The 22550-nt window shown below is 42.3% G+C and overlaps 2 long non-coding RNA genes across 2 annotated transcripts; one reads left to right on the forward strand and one right to left on the reverse strand.

Annotated features, from left to right (window-relative positions):
* Positions 1-1027: 1027 nt before the first annotated feature.
* Positions 1028-22493, reverse strand: LOC123376706. The gene is made up of 3 exons (XR_006581904.1): positions 22363-22493; positions 19177-19265; positions 1028-1186 (listed from the first exon to the last, which is right to left on the reverse strand). It is a non-coding gene; the product is annotated as an uncharacterized LOC123376706 (long non-coding RNA).
* LOC123376705 lies at positions 5428-17899 on the forward strand. Its single transcript, XR_006581903.1, has 3 exons — positions 5428-5563; positions 15197-15269; positions 17517-17899. It is a non-coding gene; the product is annotated as an uncharacterized LOC123376705 (long non-coding RNA).
* Positions 22494-22550: the final 57 nt, after the last annotated feature.

Here is a 22550-nt window from a genome sequence, read left to right on the forward strand (position 1 = left end):
CATGGGACATAAAGAGATGCGCCGGATGGAGGAATTGCATAGCCACCTGAGGAGACCCATCCCTGAAATGAAAGGGCTGCTCTTCCAGGCTACACTAGCACTCATGCCATGGCTACCTCTGGTGTGGAGCTGTCCCCGGGGTAGCGAATAGATAGGGAACATAAAGAAAAGTGCTGTACAAAAAATCATTTATACCAGCAGCAACAACAAATCCCTGCTAACATGCAATGGCTTCACCATTTCTGAGTTTACCAAGCACCCAAGTTTGCCATCATCAAGGTAAATTCAGTGTCTGCTTGTACATCTGTGGAATCTGGATGAATATTTTTATGATGAAAGGACAGTAATGGTGGACAAGGATTCCACCATTACCGTATTAGGAACAAAGTAGTCATGGTCTGCTGTGAATTCTTGCAAAAATGGCTGAGCTACCCACACTACTCATCATTCAATGTGTGTTCAGTAAATATCTTCAGGGTTGCTGGTGGGGGTATTTTTATGACCCGAAGGACCCATTTTAAGTATTGGGCTGTAGCAGGGAAAGCCTTCATTTGAGTGTCTGGGCCCAAGTCAGTTGTGATGTAAATAGGGACAACTCCACTGAACTCACCAAAATTACACTTGCTTACAGTAGGTCTGAATTTGACCTGTACCTCAGAACATAGTCTAGCATTATAACTATCTAGACAAGCTTTTCATGCTATAAGCCTAGGCTAGCTGTGAATTTTTTAGCTTTCCTCAACAGATGCACCCTTAAAAAGTGAATTGAGTCTATAATATTTGCTCCACAGATATTCCAGGGCTCTTGAAAGCAAGATGCAACATTACTGTATCTTAGCTAGGAAAAACATGTAATTGTAACTGTTAACCAAAACAAGAGGTCAGGAGTTTCAGTCTCTGGTTCGCCTCCCTTCCCATATCTATCACCGGGGGTTTGTGCTCCCAGATATGACTCAGAAAGGATAAAGGTACAACAACATTTATTAATGGGGTGGCAAGGACTCCCCAGGTAACAAGGTGAGACAGATACTAAAACAAGGCAGGCTATATCAATAGGGATCTATATATGGGGATCAAAACAACAATGATACTACCATCCCTGGCAGTTTGATTTGATGGTGTCTTCTCCTCTTCAAGATAGATGCAGTACGATAGGATGGCCGGATCCCTCAGATGGAGACAGGACCTCAAGACAGAACCAGATGAGCACCTTCATAGGTAACATGAGAGTATTCAGGTAATTAAGTCCCTCCCCCTCCCTTTACCTGCGTCATCGTGCGTGGGACAAGCGATCACTATAAGAGATGGATTAGGTGCATGTAGGTAAGTATATTCCCTCTTTAAGATGTCCCTTGTGGGGTGAATGGCCTACCCTATTAACCCTCAGCCACTTGCTCTGCCTCAGACAGCAACAAGACTCTGCCATTCTGGCGGGAGTGCTGATCTAAGCTGAGCACCACCCTTATATAGGCACAGGGTTACTGGGCAGATTAGCTGATGACTGTAACCATCTTTTCCCGCCTAAACATAAAAAGGCGCCAAATTCAGAATGAGGAGGGGACTTGTCCTTTAAAGGATCCAGGATGGCCTTAGGATTTTTACTTCTACATAACAACAACAAAATGTCATGCAGTCCAACGTACCTATATACTCTGGAGTTCTTCAGGTGTTAATTGAAAAGTGTAGGATGTTGCCTTTTTCAGTTGCTTATACCCTTAAATGAACTGTGTCTATCAGTAAACTCTAGTAGAACACATAGATCCAATCAACTTTAAGATTAAAAAAACCCTAAATCATATATTACAAGTAGCAGAAGCTAATCTTTGCATTCAGAAAACTGTAAATTTATGACGAACTTCCAAATTTATTTCAATTTTCATCACTAAAAGTGTACAAATGTAAGATATTTTATACCTTTTTTTTTAAGTAATCAAACTATCTATATAACCACAATATAACCATGACCACTGGGTATACAAAAGGTTGCATTTAAAATGAAAGTTAATTAAGCCTCACACAAAGTATGAGGGAAGTAAGTATTATCCCCATTTTACTGATAGTTAAAACAGAAGTGCAGCAAGGATGAGTGACACCATAAGGCAATGACAGAGCCAGAAACATAATCTGTGTACCTGGAAATCCATTCCCCTGTTCTAACCACTAGACAAACAATGATCCACATTCAGAGAGGTAGCTGTGTTAGTCTGGATCTGTAAAAAGCGACAAAGAGTCTTGTGGCACCTTATAGACTAACAGAAGTATTGGAGCATAAGCTTTCATGGGCGAATACCCATTTAGTCAGATGCATGGTCCACATTGAAATTTGAGCACTAGGACTGTTTTTTTCCATTAAAAAAAAAAGTCAGGATTTATAATTGTGCTAAAAAAAAATCAGCTTGGCTGTTAAAGTTATCAAAAACTAAACTAAATGCAAATTTAACATCTCCCCCACTGTTATAATCCCCCAAAATGGCTTTGTATGATAAAAGTAGATTTTTTAAAGATACATATTGCCAATAAGCCCATTAATATTTTACATAGGTGTCTGATGATACAATCTCTCAAACTCAAGGCCCGGGTATAATAATTGGGATAGGACAAGATGAAATGTCCATAGTGAAATGCACCCTAAAAGATCGAATCTGACCAGATGTCACTTCAATTAACCAGATTGTGCTGAACGGACTAAGATGAAATGACATTCATATCCTGACATGTTGTTCTGTTCTCTTTCAATTGCCAGATCATGAAGCACATATGAACAGCAGAACAGTTGATTCTTCTGTGTAACCAATGGATGGTTTCAATTGTTAACTTGCTGTGGAGATCTAGGGTCCAATCCAGCACTGCCTGGAGGGGGAAAGTAGCAGGTACACAGCTATGAAATCAGCACATGGGACATGCTGCCAGAAGGAGTTTTCCCTGCTTCTGCAGTTTCTGGCTACGTGTTGCATATGTTAACATGCACACTAACAGTTTAGAGGGCCAGATGCTCCATTTAAACCATACATCAGAACCTTTGAAGACTTAGGGTATGGCTACACTTGCAAATTTGCAGCGCTGCAGCAGGGTGTGAAAAAACACCCTCTCCAGCGCTGCAAATTGCGGCGCTACAAAGCGCCAGTGTAGTCAAAGCCCCAGCGCTGGGAGCGCGGCTCCCAGCGCTGTACGTTATTCCCCACAGGGAGGTGGAGTACGGACAGCGCTGGGAGAGCTCTCTCCCAGCGCTGGCGCTTTGACTACACTTAGCGCTTCAAAGCGCTGCCGCGGGAGCATTGCCGCGGCAGCGCTTTGAAGTGCTAATGTAGCCATAGCCATAGTGTACATGGCTGGCACACTATAATGAAATTCTACCCTGCAGGATCCCTAAGCCCTATGTCTACCCCTAAGCCTCTCTTTGCCTGCTCTTACCATTGCTTGTGTAACGGCACAACAAAGAAGGCGGAAGCCCTTAATCCCAAACAATCAAATGCTTCTTTGCCAAAAACAATTAAACAAGCCATAGGCAATAAACCAGACAATTAAAAAAAAAAGTCAACACAGAATGATGCTGCACAGTTCACATATCGAACAAGCAAGTCCTGGAGCAAATTAAAACAGGGGTCAAGGATCAGCACACATTTTTCCTCCAAAAACAATTGCAACTCTCTGATTTTAATATACAAGAACTCAAGATGTCCGATTATAAGAGGGAAAAGTTGTCTTCTTAAACTAAGTGCTCAAATGTTCATAGTATTTATTCAGGAAATCATTTAGCTATTCAGGGCTAGATTATCAGTTGGGATAAATTGTCATAGCTGTCTTGACTTCATTGAAGCTATGTTAATTTACAAATCTGAGAATCTGACTCCCAGTCTAAAAAGCTAACTAAAGAATAGAGCTAGAAGAGTACTCATGCTAGGCAAAAAGAAAAAGGTGTAACCGTTAGGTTTTCAAAGCATTTAAATGTTTCTCTTATTTCACAGACCAAAGTCATAGTAGGTTAGCAAGTACAGACAAACGTAGAAATAGACATTGTTATTTTCCATATATTGAATTTCAAAGCTAATATAATGACTCCACTTTTCTTAACTAGCAGAGAGAAGAGTGTCTTTATTGGAGGTGACCCCATTTACAACTAGAGAGCCACATCAAAGAATTTTACTCAATATATTACATGGTGCTTCTTTGTATTGTTCACAGGGGCGGCTCCAGGCCTCAGCACGCCAAGCGCGTGCTTGGGGCTGCATGCCGCGGAGGGCGCTCTGCCGGTCGCCGGGAGGGCAGCAGGCAGCCAGCCTTCGGCGGCATGCCTGCGGAGGGTCCGCTGGTCCCGTGGCTCCAGCGAAGCCACGGGACCAGAGGATCCTCCGCAGGCACGCCTGCGGGAGGTCCACCGGAGCCGCAGGACCGGCAAGCGGCAGAGCGTCCCCCGCGACATGACGCCATGCTTGGGGCAGTGAAATATCTAGAGCTGCCCCTGGTTGTTCAACATTCATACATAAGCATTATGGAAAAATTAGAAGGGGCTTCTCTCTAAAACTGGAAGTCTTACTGTCTGCACAGGGTTTGCAATAGTTCAAACAAGTTAAAATCCCTGCTAGACACAAAAGCTGCAAGGAGGAATATTGTGCCAACGTGGCCTGCTCTTTTGTTAGTCCACACATCTTCAATTAGTAACTGCAGAATGATACATCATTTGGAGACAGACAAGCCACGTAGACATGACTGTACAATGAGATGCTCTCTGCACTCACTCTTTAAAATAAAGGTCAGTGCATGCGGTACAAGAAAATCCCAAAGAAAAGTATGTCCAACATTTGACATTTTGGAGAGCAGGGAGGGGAGAGAGTGGTTTAGAAGATTTCTGCCGAGCCATGCAGCAATCTAACAAAGACAGAACAGCAGACATGGCACTAGTCCATTTGATTATTTTGCCTAGCAATTATCTTTTGATAGCATGCTGTACTCCAACGCTTCACAGCTGGGAGCTTTCATTACACAGAAGTTCCGCGAGTTGTGAAGTGGCTTCTTTGAAAATAGCCATACAATCAGTTTGGGAAGTTTTTCTTATCCTTTAAATATTTATATTGAAATAACCTGCTGAAATGTAAGTGTATATACTAAAAACCTTGCAACTGGAGATGATAACCAATTCCACTTCTTTAATCTCTCCCTACCACAGCAAGAAAACAAGTAGAAACCAAAACACACTGCTGGAGAGGGTTCACAATTAAAACATTGGAACACGGTAATGGTTCATTTATTCCAATACCAGATGGCGGTTTATCATAGTTTTTGTTTTGGAAGAAGTCCTGAAATATCTTCAGTGGGGTTAGATGACTCAGAGAATGCTTGCTAAGAACCGGACACCCTTATGCCATTTTATTATAAGCAAGGTTACGTTTATGTCACAGAGGTCATGGAACTCACGGAATCCGTGACTTCAAGAGACCTCAGTGACATTCTCTGCTTCAGCCTCAGGGGCCGAGGAACTGGGGCTGGCAGCCAGCAGGGTCCCATCATGGTTCCAGCGACAGGCAACAGCCTCCTCATGGAGCCCCCTGCAAGGTTCCAGCAACAGGTGACAGCCTCCTCAGGGGGCCTCCTCAGGGTTCAGGAAGGATGGGGACAGGGGCACCTTGGGCGATCATCTGTGGGTGTCCTGTTCTCTCTTTGGGAAATGCAGTGAGCCTGCAGTTCCCAGACATCATGGATGGAGAGCACCCCCCCCCCCCGCCGCCAGCTTCCAGCTGCCACGGGCAGAGTGGGAACCCCACAGCTCCCAGCCACCATGGTGGTGGGGGAAACCATGGAGCCACAGCAGCAAAAGTCACAGACAGGTCACGGATTCCATGAATTTTTGCTTATTGCCTGTGACCTGTCCATGACTTTACTACAAATAACCATGACAAAATCTTAGCCTTAGTTATAAGTAACGATACAGGACAAACTGAAAAGTGTAAAAATAAGATGTGATCCACATTAGAAAAGAGCACAAGCACTTTTGCTCTAAGAAAGAAATTGATTTATACTGCAATGACTAAAATGAAAGGTCTTTCTCAAGAGAGAAAATTCGTTTTATAGGCTGGAGATGCTGCTGCAGTAGCAGAGGGTTGTGCTAGGTTCACCACCCCATTTTCCTGGGCCTCAATTGCACAGCAGAGAATGTTTCCAGGGCCCCAAATCCAGATAGACAGGAACCACCGCAGCCCAGCCATCACCCTCAGCCTCAGCCTTAGAAGAATGCAAGAGGCCTCTGCTGGAGACACAGCAATACTAGAGAGGAAGTAGGTTAGCCTGAGGACTATCTTCCACCTCTCCTCCTCCCCACACACCCCCACATGCCAGTCCCTGGACTAATGACTAACTAGTACTGTGAGGAGTGCAGGGAGAGTTGTATGTAGCCCCACCATCCCAAGTCCCAGCCCAGGCACCATAACTCCAGAGGTAAAGCCTGAGCCATGGTTAAGCAGAGACACTCAGGTCTGCTGCCAGAGATGCGCTATCATGCCTTCATGCTTTCATGTCACTCTACCATGAGCTGCACAGATGTAGACTTGGGAAGGAAAATAAGAACCCTAGAATATTGTCTGGCTGCCACCATAGGTGGAGGGGAAAAGTGAGTTGGAGGGAAAACAGAAGAAGAAATTTAGGGCCTTTAACTACAAAGAAAATCATTTGCTGAAACAATGTTTTCAAAAAAATGAAATATTAAAATGTAACAAAATTGTATAAACATATAAAAATAGGAGGTGGTCAGTGGCTGGGGAAGGATGGGAATTTAGATACAAATGAGCTTGTGGGAGGAGAAAAAAGGAATATAAAGAAATGAGAGAATTATGTAAAGCTTGTGTTTATACTGTGAACGTCGAGATGACATTCACCTGACAAACCTAGAGTAACCGTACTATCTTTTATTGTTCACTGGTCCTTCCTTTCTCCTATTTCCACCCCTCCCTATTGTTTGCTAACATCACCTGTTGAGCCATGTCTAGTTTTTAGGTCCCCAGTCCTGCAGTAGAATCTAGTAGCACTGGCCCCCTGCATCTGCATAAAGACTCATTTGATACAATGGGCTTCATTCTAGGTTCAGGGGTGTCTATGCTAGTAGATTGACTGCAGAATCAAAGTCTAAATATAGAATGTTCTTCCTCTGGGAAAAAGTCTTATTTTAATACCACCCTATAATTATGACCAAGGGATTAGTATTGGCATTGATAATATTACTCAGTAATTTAACTAATTGCTAAGATTAAAATGATTGACTCATGTAATCCTAGTGATAATTTAGAACATTGTATGGCTGTTAGGATCCTATTATACAATACAACACTGCTATTTCATAAGCAATGTTCTTGATTCAAAGTCAGAAGACTTGAAATTCAGTTGTGAACTGAATTGATGAGAAATTCAATCTAATGCCGCAGCGAAAGCTTTTATCCCTTTCTCATGTGGCTTCAGGTTTAATCATTTATATAGAAAGATTCCTGTTCTGCTATGCTTAGTGTTTTCACAACAAAATTCTTTCTCCTCATATTAAAACCATCCTAAAAACAACACGGGAAAGAGTTTACACAGTCTTAGAGACTGAGTTCTCATACTGAAGGAGTCACAAGCAAAGTCACTTTTTAGATGGCTGCCACCAGAATAGGGCTCAGAAATAACTTTTCAGTGAAAAACATTAGGCCACTATACAAAACTCACCATCTTAGAGCACCCCCATCAGGGTATACTGTGGCATTGCAGCCATTCTACCTCAGCTTCCCCACCAAGCTCTTTGACCTACTCCAACCATACATATGACTCAGCTTTCTGGCCAACCCACTTTAAAGAGTTCAGCCTCTTCCATGGCAACAGAGTCCGTGGATAACCAAAAAATACAAAACAAATTAATCTTCATCCCAGCCTTAGTCCTCAGACAGCTCCTGGCCCTCAACCAGGTAGGAGCATTCTGTCCACTGTCCTCCTCAGTCAACCTTTAACTGCTGGGCTTATCTCTTCTCAAGTCCACTACCACTACTTAGCACGGGTGTAGCAGAACAGGGCTGATTGGCCCCCAAGCCACCTGGCCTTTAAAAGGGGCTGGCCATGTCATTACAGCCACATTCTCAGCTGGTCTAAGTTGGCGAGCTACACCAATTTACACTAGCTGGGAGTCTTGTCCTTTATTTTCATATTTATTTTGTCGATACCATAAAGTACTTCTTGCCCTATTTTTTTTAATCTGCTTTGCTGACAAAAATGGACTGTATCCTTTGCAAGACACATACAACATGAAGAAAGGAACCCACTTCTATGACAGGTTTATCTCAGCTATTGCACCTTTTTGGCTCAGACAAGCAGCATGCTTGTCTGTGGATCCTGACTGTCCCTCTTGAGTCTTGTACAGGACACAAACATTTTGCATTTATACAACAACTTCCATCCAAAGACCCCATGGCTCATCTTAAACAATGAATTTTAGCTTCAACACCAGTAAGATAGGTAAATACTATACTGTCATCCCCATTGTACAGATGGGGAAAGAGAGGGCTTCTGTACACAGTGCATTAGTGCGCACCAAGTAGGGTGTAAATTCTAGTGTACAAGCATGTCATGCACTAAGTGGTCACATGGCCCCCACTGGCACACACTAAATTTTGTTAGTGAACATTGACATCAAAGGACCCTAGGGAACTTTTAGTGTGTACAGCAGAGTCCCCACAGCCAGTTAGTGCGTGACATGCTGGTGTGCACTAGAATTTACACCCCACCTCGTGCATATTGATGCAAAGCATAGGCAAGCCCTGAACACAGATTGTGATGTGCCCAAGACTTTGTTGAAAAGAAACAGAAATCCCCAAACTGAAAAAGTTTGAGAAAAAACTAAAAGAAGTCCTTGAATTTTCTTTTAAAAAGCAGCTATATTTTAAAGTTAGGTATGAAGAAATTGTCCCAGCTCCAAAGAGTTTGCTGCTTCCCCTGTGTGCTACTTCTCCTGTGTTTTCAGGGTGGGAGAACCTCATGGTATTTTGTGTTTTGAAAAGCAGCGACTTAAGGATATGAAAACATTCCATGATACAAGGGGATAGACTTGTTGACCCATTAGGATTTCCTTCCTCTGGAAATGAGTCTGTGATTATATATTTAAAGATAGCTGTGTGTATTGCCAGTTTTTTCCCATTTGCGTTCAAAATCCTCCTAGCAGACTTGGATCTGAATCACATTATGACATACACCACTAAATCATTAGCTATGCATAACTATCCCTTTAATGTCTGTATCTAAACCTCAGTCATTTATACTTTTTTTCCTCAGCCACTTTTTTTCCACTGTCTATAATGCCCAATCATTAAAAATCAATCTGTAAAGAGCATCATTCATGCAAAATCCAAGAATCAGCATGAATGAGCTGATTAGAAAATACAGCAGATAAGAAAATCTCAAAGATGTCTGGTAACTGAAGACAATACTTAAAATTGGACAATTATTACAACAGACATGACTCTCTCTGAATCAATCTGTAAGATCCATTTCTGTTGTGACACCTTAGAGACATCAGCCAACCCAGTGATAGCTATGTGGTGCAGCAATCACAGGTAGTTAATTTTATTCATTATTTGCAAAAGAAAAAAAGTTCTCAAATGATCTGAAACCAAGCTGTGCACACAACCAACCTGTGCAACCACATAATCATATTATTCTCATCATCCCTTCCTACCTATTATTTGCTACACTCACTGCTGTCTTGTTTCCAGTTACTTGTCATAGAGTTTAAGGCCAAAAGGGACTCCCAGATCATCTAGTCTGATCTCCTGCATATCACAGGCTGCCAATATCATCCAACTCTCACACACTAAACCCAACAACTGAAACTAGACCAAAACATTACAGCTCACAGGAGACTAGATAGTATGGACCACAGAAGGACTGAAGTGCACTAGTGCCTGAGTCCCATCCCCCTTCTCCCCATCCCCCCTCACCCCAGTGGCAGGGAAATGATTAAGCAAGATATACCTAGATAATCCTGGCAAATGACCTGCTGCAGATGAAGGCAAAAATCCTCCAAAGCCGCTGCCAATCTGACCTGAGGCATAGTTCCTTCCCGACCCCACATAGTGCGGTCAGTTAAACCCTGAGCATGTGAGCAAGAACCAACACCTGAGAAAGAGAATGCTCGGAGTCACCTCAGAGCCCTGGCCCTTCCCATCCGATATCCCATCTCTAGCCAGGGCCATCCCTGATGCTTCAGAGGAAGGAGGGAAAAAAAACCAAAATGAACAAACAGAATATATTGGGGAGGAAACATCCTGTCCTGACCCCTGCAGGTGGTCGGCTGAAACCCTGAAGCACGAGCTTTTAGGAACATAAAACATAAACCAGAAGTGAGCCCAGGGCTGTTGAGCCCTGCCCTTTGCCATCACAAGCAGCCCCATCATACAACTGCACTCATACATTTTTCCAGATCTCTCTTAAAACTAATTAAGTTGTTTGCCTCAACGACTCTTATTGGGAAGCTGTTCCAGAACCTCAGCCCTCTGATGGATAGAAACCTTCTTTTAATTTCTAACCTGAATTTGTTCGTGTCCAGTGTACGTAATATTTGTTATTGTGCCAACATTATCCTTTAATTTAAATAGCTCATCTCCCTCCCTGGTGTTTATTCCCCCCAAAAATGTATTTAAAGCAACCATATCCCCTCTCCACCTTTTTGTTAGACTAAACAAGCCAAGTTCTTCCTATCTCCTCTCATAAGATGAGCCCACTATTCCCCTGATCATCCTAGTGGCTCTTCTCTGCACCTGTTCAAGTTAGAATTCATCTTTTTTAACATTGGTGACCAGAATTGTACATAATAATCCCAGTGCCATGTACAATGGTGTTAATATTTCTCTATATCTACTGGAAATGCCTCTCCTCATATATCCTCTGGTCACATTTGCCTTTTTAACCACCACATGGCTTTGGTGGCTCAGTCATCCTGTGACCAACCCACGCCCTCAGGTCTCTCCCCTCCTCTGTCACTTCCAACTGATGAGCCTCCAGATTGTAGCAGAAATGTGTATAACTAGACCCTAAGTGCAAGACCTTGCACTGTGTGCTATTGAATTTCATCTCATTTCTGTCACCCCAATCTTCAAGATGGTCCAGATCTTTCTGTATAATGTTCTGATCCTTCTCTGAATTGACGATGCCTCCCAACTTTGCATTATCAGCAAATTTCATTAGCACACATTCCTACTTTTTGGGCCCAGGTCATTAATAAAAACACTGAATAAGATTGGTCCCAAGACCGATCTTTGAGTAACTCCACTGGTAACCTCCCTTCAGACTGATAATTCACCTTTCAGCACAACCCTTTGCCTTCTCTCCTTTAGCTAGTTTCTTATCCACCTTACAATTCTTGTACTGATCCTCATCTTCCTTAACTGAACTATGGCATGGTGTCAAATGCTTTACTGAAGTCCAAGTATATTAGATCTAATGCACAGGTTAGACTGGCAGGAACTACCTTTGGTAAACCCACATTGCATTACATCCCCTTTACAAGTTACCACTTTTGATTTAATTGTTCTTTCCTTAATATAATTATTCTTTCTTTGTGAGATCTTTGGGCTGGGGACCATATCATCCTGTGCTCATTCATCCATTCAGCACCTACAATTATAACAATCAATGTAATAAATCTATGTGTACATCATGATTTTAAAGTCTACTGAAAACTCCCTGCATTGTTTGAGTTCTGCTGAGAAGGTTCAGAAAGAACTGGTTCGGATTTGCTTCTGAACTCTTCACCCAGCCCTGCTTGAAATCCCACCTAGTCTCTGTATACATGATGAAAAAAGGTGTAAATAGTTACCAGCAGGCTTCTGAATCATGATACAGTGAAGCTAGTTACTCAGCTAACTCAGTTTCAAAAAGAACCTTTTTCCCCTAAAAGGAAGTATTTTTTTCTCACTCACAATTGCGCAGCTGGCTTTGGTAATTCATGTTTAAATCTAGCTTATGGTGTATATACTGTAAATGCTAGGCTGATAGCACTTGGGAGATTAATGAAAATTGTATCAATCTAGCTGCATTGCCAGCATCTTTGGTCCAACAATAAAACTGTCCCCTGTACTTTATTCAAGGATCTCAAAGCATTTTACAGATATTAAGCCTCATAATACACCTATCTAACCTGTTTATGATGCATCCATCACCATAATATCTAAGTGCCTGCTATCTGAGGATGAATAAAGTTAGGGACAGAGATGATGACTGCTTTGGCCAAGTGGATACAGTAAATCACTAGCAGAGGTCAGAGTAGATTTAGGAATCTAATTCCTAGTTCTCTGATCTAACTGCTAGACAACACTTCCTCATTGTTCATGTGAAGGGCAGTGATTTTTAATTCTTGGAAACTGTAGAGACTATGATTGTGTCATAAAGGTTACTGGGCTTCACTCTTGCCCACTGTCAGGAAATAACCTGATGCCAGTTTATGTGAGGACCAAAGTGAACCATAGACTTGCTACCAGTTACAGAGGTCAGTAGAAGACTATGTAACAAATTAAGAAAAAAAAGCAATATATCTTAATAAGAGTGCCCCCTTACAACTAATAAAGCTGAGTGAAAAAAAAATTGAAATGAATGATGTGCCATATGTCCAGACATCAAAACTTATCTAAATCTCCCCTGTGCACATATTATTGCAAAAGATTTACAAGGGTCAACTATTCACAGGAAAAAATGTTTTTACTATTTTTTCTGTTTGTGAAAATGTTTAGTAGACTTTGTTTTTCATTGATTTATTTATTATTTTAAATCATTTGACTATTTTATGTGAACATATTTCATCCTATGGATGGTTTGCGATCTTTCATGTCCACTATTTCTTTGCCTATTAACTATTCATTTAGTGCTCTGTGACTGGTCACTTAAATCACATTTCATTCCTGTTATCTGATTGGAATGCTCAAACATCTATAAATAAAGGAGGGAAATAAAAGATATAGAGATGGCTGCACAAGCACTTCTGGTGTGAACTTTCCCACTAATACTTCTCCAAAAGCATTTAGTGCACTCTGCTTTCTGCAAACATTCTTATGGAACAATAGTCATTCATAGAATGACCAGAGGAAATTAATGAAAATATCATCAAAGCAAGTTCACAGCTTTTATTTTAAAATTTTCATGAATATTTTTGGGCGGGATTCAGCCAACTCCCAATGCCCATTCAGATATTACTGGAAAAGTTTTCATTTTATCAACAGACCTTGGGCCAATAACTTCAGAGTTGTCCCAGGGCAGAAGCCAACCGTTATGGAGTATGTCTACACTGCAATTAAACACCCGCAATTGGCCCATGTCAGCTGACTCAGGCTTTCAGAGCTTGGGCTACGGGGCCATAAAATTGCAATGTAGACATTCACGCTTGGGCTGGAGCCCAGGGTCCCAGAGCTTAGGCTCCAATCTGAGCCCAGGCTCCAATCTGAGCTCAATTGTCTACAGTGTAGATTCTACACCAAATTTTACAGCCCCACAGCCTGAGCCCTATGACACCATTTCAGTGGGCCTGGGCCAGCTTCGTATGTTTAATTGCAGTATGGACATACCCTATTTTCAGGGGTTTAACCCTTCAGCATGACATCTCACACTACACTGTAACCAGCTATGCTGCATAGAATGATGCCAAACACCATGTTTGAGTGAGCTATTGCCGTTGTGTTAACCAGATGGCTTCAGTTTCCAGAACTGATAATGTAGCCAGAGGTCAAAGTAAGCCAGTCCGGTCCATTCTGGCGTACCGGCAAGAGCCAGTACGCCGTGCTGAACTGCACCGGCTTCCGCAGTGGGGACTGAAAGGGCTCTGGGCTGCCCGCAGCTGCAGGCAGCCTAGAGCCCTTTGAATCTCAGTCGCGGCTCCGGCGGCCGAACTGGGGCTGGGATTTAAAGGGCTCAGAGCTCCCGCCACTGTGGGCAACCCAGAGCCCTTTAAATCCCGGCCGTGGCTCTGGTGGCTGGGCAGGGGCCGGGATTTAATGGGCTCAAAGCTCCCCGCGGCTGCGGGCAGCCCAGAGCCCTTTGAATCCCGGCGGCAGCTGGGATTTAAAGGGCTCAAAGCTCCCCGCGGCTGCCGGCAGCCCAGAGCCCTTTGAATCCCAGCCGTGGCTCTGGCGGCCGGGCTGGGGCCAGGATTTAAAGGGCTCAAGGCTCCCCTCAGCGGCAGGAGCTCTGGGCCCTTTAAATCTCTGCCCCAGCCCCGCAAAGCTCGGGGTTCCCCCCGGCGGCTGGAGCCCCAGGCCCTTTATTTGCCCCTGAGCCATGGGGGGCTCCCAGCCACCTCTTCAGCTGGAAGCCTCTGGTTGATTTAAAGGTCTTGGGTCTCCCAGCCACAGCTGGTGCCCCAGAGCCTTTAAAACTTGAGAGGCCACGCCTCTTCCAGATGAGACCATGCCCCCTCCGGATGAGGCCAGGCCCTCTCAGGACTCCAGCAGTACCGGTAAGTCCTGTAAGTTACTTTCACCCCTGAATGTAGCGCTTCATCCGAGTGCTACATGCACTTCAAATTTCAGTTTAAAATCATTTTAGACGATTAGCTGAACTGCTACAGACATCAGTGACTGATGATTTAAAAACCCATTTGGGTGAGGTTTGAAGGACGGGAATCCACAAGGTTCTGATGTCACTTACTGCAGAAGAATAACTGGAAATAACCTTAATAAAAAAAACATATTTCTTAGTACTAAAACTGTGTTCAGGTCAGGCCAGCCATCATTTATTTCATACATCATTTAAAACACACTTGAGAGGGACTCTTAGAATATATATAGTTTATATTCTCTTTTCTTGACAGCCTTGAGTGATTGCTCATACCACTTCTGGGACAATCAAATCAAGCACATTGTCAAAACAAATGCCAAGTGTATAAGAATTTTATTTTCTTAAAGCATCTTCAAAAATCACTGACAAGTATTTACGCTACTTATAGTAGTGAGCTCTTGTAGAGCACTTTCATCAGTAGATATCAAAGAACTTTACAACGGAAGCAAGTATCATTCCCTCCCAGTTTTACAAATGGAGAAACTGAGGCACAGTGATATGACCAGCAATCCAGGGGCAGAGCTGGGACTAGAATACAGGTTTCCCCCTGAGTCCCAATCCAATGCTGTATCCACTATAGTATTATAAGCACTTATGCTATAGGTATTTATACTACTTATACAACATAATACTTTGCATTCCTCTTTAGAAAAGTATGGTGATCAAGAAGAATTCCATGCACTGCATTCCAATTTTAGAGTCTTCTTTTCCAAAATTAAAAGGTAGGTTTGGTATTTTAAAGATCATAAAAATCAGAACCAAATCATTTGTCAACAACAAAGTCCCACATTTTTCGTGTAGTCACTTTTGTAGAACTTTGAAAATTTGATCAACATAATTTAAATAAGAAAATTGTGATTCAGAAGTCAGCAAAAGGGGATATGAAAACAAATAGAATATTCTGAAATGTACATTACACTCCTTGGGAGTCACATGACTACATAACTACGTCTGTTAGTCTATAAGGTGCCACAGGATTCTTTGCTGCTTTTACAGAACCAGACTAACACGGCTACCCCTCTGATACTTGACATGACTACAGTGTTTCTGAATTGTCCATTTTTAAGACAAACACTGACCTCTGTAGACAATAGGTTTATATGTGTAAAATTACAGCATATAATGGCTAATACACATCCTAGGAGACAAAAATATACTTTGTATAATCATCTGTTCAAATCTGAAGACAAGAGCCATCAAAATCAAACATGCTCAGCAGCATTTTGGAAACTTTAGCAGCAGCAGCAGCGTATCTCACTGCAATGGGTTTGATTACAATCAGTGGTATTTCAGTCTGAAAAGAACTGGCAGTACTCAGAGGCAGTGATGTTAAAAAAAAAAACTAGTGCATTTGATTTGCGTGTGCCAGTAAATTGCACCCCTCTTTACCACAGGAGCTACTGAACTCCTCAGAAGGACAGGTGATGTTTACAGTACCACCATCACCACTGTGGGAAGTCTATCAACTTGAGTGAAATTGCTTCAGAGGCCCACCAAAACTTCTAAAGCTAGTTGTCCATCTGAGGCAGCACTGTGCTGTGGTGGAATAAGACATGTAGGCAACTTTGTTCTGTTTGTTCCTCATTTTTATCCAAATGACAAAGACCAGAACAGACTGAACTTTCCTGGTTGGCTCAATGTCAGCTTCTCTGACAAGCTTCAATCCACCCTTATTGAAACAAAGGACTATCTGGGCTAAAGATAGACAGCTACAGTTTTCAAAGTGTTCTTACAAGTAGTGAGTATCTCATCATGAGAAGGAAAACATCCATTAAAAAGCACAGCCCGAGATCAGTTCTTGTAATAAGCATTTCTCTGTGAAATGTGAGTGTGCCAAGCATACTCCACATTGCTAGCCATACACATTAATAGACTGATTGATATTAAGACTGTCCTTTATCAGAAATATTGCAGTCTCCTTAGTAATAAGAAAGGTCAAACTAGATAAAACACTGCAGGAATTAAGAGTACTTACCAGCTAGCAAAGAGGTAGTGAGCTGTAGCCTACAAAATAGCCTCTTTAGGGCTACAGCTGCTTCATTATGCCAAATTTAAAGGACCAGCCACAGAAAAGCATGCAGGGGAAAAAAGTTCTTATAAGATGCCAATCCTTCCCTAAGGAGAGTTAGTATGAAGTAAGTAATTACTAAAGAAGGTGCTCCTGTTGTGTATGGCTTCTGTGTTAAAAGGGTCTTAGCCCAGTTTCTCATTTTGTGGCTGCAGTTTTCAGTCAATTACCAGCACTAATTATTACACCACAAAGTAAAAGTAACTAGCTTATTTCCCTTGCCCAAGATAAGTAAAAATCAAAAAATAAATTAACAGTATAAATGAAAACAAGTACATTTTATATTAAAAATGTGTCCAGCTTCAAGTGTTTTAGTAATACTAGTGAAGACAATTGCTTTTTAAAAAGTATGGTTTTAAATTGGGAAGTATCTGTTTAAAAGCTCCATGGACCACTGTTCTATAAAACTCAGAAGGGCTGCAACTACCTTCCCCCAAACTTCTGCTTGACAAAACCAGCCTGAAGTTTTATTTTGTTGTTTTCTGATGTTGTACACAAATCCCTTTTGGTTTTGACCAAAATAATTAACCACAGGTTGAGCTAATCTTGTTTTTATTGCCATTGAAAACCTAGTTAGGCCTTGATCCTCAAACTGGGTGGGCAGATCCCTACACCAGAGGTGCAACAAAGGGGCATGGGGGATGTTCTCAGAGGGTCCAGCCCCACCCCACTTAGCCATAGACTGATGTTACTACAAATTCACAGTCCAAGTCCCTCTAGTGGGAGTAGAGGGGAGTGGGGGCAGAGGTCCTAGTCATTCTTTGGGGAGAGGAAAGGTCCTGACCAGTCCTGATCCCTCTAATGGGAAAGAAGAGGGCAAGGTTCTGGACCAGCTTCTCGCTTCCCAAAATCCCAGGCTGCCCTCTCTTTACGCTGTCTTCTCCACCTCTTTCATTTCCAGGTCTGCTCTAGAAGGTGAGATGCAGCAGCATGAGCTGTACAAACAGGCCCAGAACGGAAGGTAATTGCTAGGACAGCTACACCATGCTGAAGCCTGTGTTGTCACAACATCACTCTGCTAGTACCTGAGCTAGCTCAGATATGTCTAGCTGCAATTGCACTCTGTGATTGCAGTGAAGATGTGCTTAGCCTTGAAAGTTAAAAACAACCCAGATAAATAAAAAATCAACTCATATCTACTGTGTGCCACCTTGAAACTACATTTCTACTCTGTTAAAGTTTTCCTTTCAATTTCCTTTTGTAGGCAGAAATGTATTTGGATAAGTGTAATGGTGCTTTGGGATTCAATTGGTAATGAATTCCTGGAGAGGATTAAAATTAATAGCAAACAACATATGGTTTTACCAACCTGATTTCATTTTTTGATGAGGTTACTGATTTGGTTGATAAAGGTAACAGTGTAGATGTCGTATAGTTAAGTTTGTGTAAGGCACTTGACTTAATGCCACACAACTTTTTGATTAGTGCTGGAAATTTTTGTTTGTCTGTTTGGCCAGCAAAACAGAAAATCAGGAAAAATATTTGGTTCAGTTCGGAAAATGTTTATAATTTGTCAACAAATGGGAAAAATCAATTTCAGGTCCGCTTCAGAAAACCACAGGGTGGCATCTCTGTGAGTCAGCAAAAGGATTGTAAGGGCCTTAATTGTCAGGCTATAGAGTCATTCTTGTGCTTGGATGCTTTCTTCGGCCTAGTGAATAACTAAGTACTGATACAAAGTGCAGCAACTTCAAGAGCAGACCATAAGAACAGAATAGCTTATAACCTCCTGGCCAAGAGGCTTGTCTGCATGTGGCAGGAGACCTGAGTTCAAGTTCATGCTCCAATGACTATTTAAGAATTTATACAATGTGAAACAGTTTCAACAGCCATGACTGAAAATAACTTGTAGCTTGAGGGTTAAGGCCGTCCCCTTGTAGTGGGGAAGTGCTGAGTTCCAGTTCCTCCTCCACAATGGGGATTCCACCCTCGGTCCCTCAAGCAAAGGCCCTATACTAAAGGGAGAGATGCACGCCATTTTCTAAATCTGGACCTGAAAATTTTCCCTGGCTGAAACTAATCAGATAAAATTTGCAAATCATTTCAGAATGACTGAAATTGCATTTTTTGGCAAATAAACTATTTATCTGAAAAAAATTGCCCAGCTCTAATTTTGATTGAAAAAATAGCATGCTGTCTCATATTAATAAAGCACATATTAAATGGATTAAGACCTGACTGCTTGACAGAGCTCAAAAAAAGTTGCAACATTAAGGTTATTAAGCAGCCCAGAAATTGCCTGGCTTTCTATTCAGTAATAATTTTGGAACAACAACAGAATGAATATATGGGTGATTTTTTTTATGTTATGGAATAAGGGAGAAGTCATATTCTTCAGTAATATTAAGTGTTTGTCCTCCAAATTAAGTGTCTATATGTATGTTGCATTGAACAGAGGCTGAAAGTAGTTCATCAGGTAGAAGAACTGCCTCTTTATTTACTGTGTTGTTTGTCTTGCTTTTGCCTTTGGAACTGGTCTAGTAATGTTTCTGTTCCTCTGCTTCCTAATATGATCTTCCATTTAAGTTCAATAACTGTCCCACAGAAGTAAAATCTCTCACCAAAAAAGTAGAATAAATGAAGCATCTGGAGTCTTTCTGGGCATCTGGGAGGGAACAACAGGACATGGTTGCAGGACTTCTGAATTTTCCTGAAAACAGATAGAATTACAAAGAAACCAGAGCAGGTGATATTTTCCACACTACAACCCATACAAACAAAATAATGCAATGCTACAGCCCACACAAAGAAAGTAATGCAATGCTAAAATAATTACAATGATATCTCTTTGGGGAATAAGTACATTAAGACTGAGCCTAACCACTACTAGCTAACAAAGCATGCAATTCCTTGTAACCCCAGACACATTAACATCCTCTAAGGGATTATTTTACCACCACGTGGGCAGAGGGCTTAAATTGTTTAAACCAGTTTGTCCCACTAACTCAACGTTGGTACTCTGGGGTTAGCCTGTGGAACAATTGTACAGGACTTCCCCAATTTTAACTGATTCCTGTCCATCATTATCACACAGGACCAACTTCAAGATATAGAGCACAGACTGTGGGATGATTCTTGGGGGGGGCCCTCAAACTTAGTGTGGAGTGGCATGTTGGGGTCACCAGAAGCCACTGCTGCAAGAGATGAGGAAACCAGTTGTTTGTGCTGGGGCCTACACATAGTTGTTAGTGCCACAGAGTGATGTTTTATGACTCTGTGCCTTTAAAGAAAAAGAGGACAGACTGGGAATAGAGAGAGAGGAAGGAGAAAGAAGAGCAGTGAGGGAAAGCACAGGAGTGACTGGGGCTGAAATTGCAAATGTCAGAGAAGGATTCTGACATTGCAAAGTAGTAGTTTGGGTGTGCTACGCCTAAAGATTTAACCTGGAACAATAGAATTAAACTGATCTTACTGTAAAACTAATTCAGTTTGCATTAATTATTTGGGTCACTTTAATCTGGGCAGACATTAGTAAAATTACATAGTGATTAACACCCCTCTATGTCAGGGTAAGAACATAAGAACAGCCATACTAGGTCAGAGCATGGTCCATCTTGCCCAGTATCCTGTCTTCTGACAGTGGCCCATATCAGAGTTTCAGGGGGAGTGTACAGAACAAAGCAATTATGAAGCAATCCAGATCTGTCTTCCACTCCTGGCTTCTGGTAATCAGAAGTTTGGGGTTGTCCTAAGCATAGGGTTGCATCCCTGAGCAGATTGGCTAGTAGTCATTGATGGACTAGTCCTCCATAAATTTATCCAGATCTTTTTTTGAACCCAGTTCTATTTTTGGCCATCACGACATCTCAGAGCAATGAATTCCATACATTAGTTGTGCGTTCCTATTTGTGGTAAATCCGCTGCCTATCGATTTCCTCAGGTGACCCCTAGTGTTTGTATCATGTGAAGTGGTAAATAACTCTTCTCCATTCACTTATTCCATGCCATTCATGATTTTATAGACCTCTAGCATATTCCCTCTGAGTTGTCTCTTTTCTAAGATGAACCAGAACTGGACACAGTATTCAAGGTTTGGGCACACCATGAATTTATATAGTGGCATTATGATGTTTTCTTTCTTATTTTCTATTCCTTTCCTAATAGTTCCTCACGTACTGTTAGCCTTTTTGACCTCTGCTGCACATTTCAGAGAACTATCCATGGTGACTCCAAGATCTCTATCTTGGGTGATAACAACTAATTTAGAACCCTTCGTTGTATATTATAGTTGGGATTATTTTTTCTGCATTACTTTGCACTTAGCAATGCTGAATTTCATCCACCATTTTGTTGCCCAGTTTTGTGAAGTACATGTAGAGAGAACAGAAGAGAAAAAAGGGAGCCACCAACATTTACAAAGCACTCCATAAGCATTCTCCAAATAAGACACCAACCAGATTTTCCAAAAAGCTCAGCACCGAACAGCTCCCACTGTTCTCAATGGATATGGACATCAGCAAACCATGGTAAACTGTGTTGGACCATCTTTATGCCCTGCACGTGACATTCAGAAGTACCATACAGCCAAACAGGCAGAGTTTTAGGTCCTGCCCTAGTCATATGCGCACCTTAGGCAATCCCATACAAACAAACAGCTGTTAAGCCTTTTACAGTAATGCTTCAAAATGCTGCATCTTACAATAGTGTTTCTAAAAGGCATGGTATTGCAGTCCTTACCCAGGTACCAGTCCCATTAAAATCTAGTCCCAGTGTTTTGGACTTTTAAAGCAGGATACCACAATATGTTTTGTAAAAGAGACAGCCCATGAATTAATTTCACACACGCAGGGCCAGCTCTAGGTTTTTTGCTGCCTCAAGCAAAATAAAATTTGGCTGCCCCCAGCCCAGCCCTGGGCTCTCCCTCCCCACACCTGCACCCCCAGCTCTGGGCCTCCCCCTTCCCACACACCCCTGCCGCCCCTGCCCTGGGCTATCCCCCCCCCAACCTGCACCCCCTGACACCCCAGGCCTGGGCTCACACACACCCCGTGCTGCACCAGCTCTGGACACCCCTGTTCCCCCCACCCCCTGCCGCCCCAGCCCTGGGCTCTTCCTCCCCCTCCCCCACCTGCACCCTCCTTCTGCTCCAGCCCTAGGTCACTGGTGACTTGCACCCAGGGCCGGTCATTCAGCAGGAATTTTGGATGTGCACAGAACACAGACAGGATTGGTTCCCATATGGTTAAAGAACTGAGTAAAGTGGAACAATTTTCAGCTTGTGTGATTGGAGGATATCTGTATGCATATTATAAGACTGTCCTCCATAAATGAGGAAAAGTCAAGGTGCCTTTATTATTCTTTTGTTCCACTCTTTGTTTCTATTGGGAAATTGCCAGTGCAATATCACTGTCTTCCTTTTAAACAACTAAAAAAAAAAGGCAATGGCTGTTGAAAATAGCAATTCCAGTCCTAATAACCACTGGAAAGCATTTCTTGCTCAATTTTATCTACTTTTTCTAAAGCAAGTTACAGTGGATCAGTATATTTGATTGGGGAGAAATGAAGTAACAGCTGCCCAAATTGAGCTTGAGCACTCCTGAATTCTGAGGTGTTCAAATCTGGAAGGCAGGTGCTAGATTCCCTTTCTGAATATTAACTAAATCTGGAAAGGAAAAGTCAATTTCTGCTTCCATGGCTCAGAAGTAGAAATCCTCCTAAGTGCCTGGTACTATATCTAAAGCTGCCCAGGTCCAATAGAGCCTCCCCTCCCTTACTTTTCATTTTAAATTCTAGTGGGATCCACGTACCTCCCTTACTAGGTGTCAGATAGAGAGGGGCTCTGTCCATTTAGTCCACCCTATTCCTTCTTTGGGGGCTGCAAGGTGAGGTCACACCAGTATCCCTAAGCCAGTCTGGGGATGTCTTCTGAAGGGGACATCTGGGGCAAAGCCTCTACTCCTTGGGCACACTTGTTCCCCATTCACAGTGCCACCCC

Source organism: Mauremys mutica, chromosome 8 (genome assembly GCF_020497125.1).
Source record: "Mauremys mutica isolate MM-2020 ecotype Southern chromosome 8, ASM2049712v1, whole genome shotgun sequence".
NCBI lineage: Eukaryota > Metazoa > Chordata > Testudines > Geoemydidae > Mauremys > Mauremys mutica.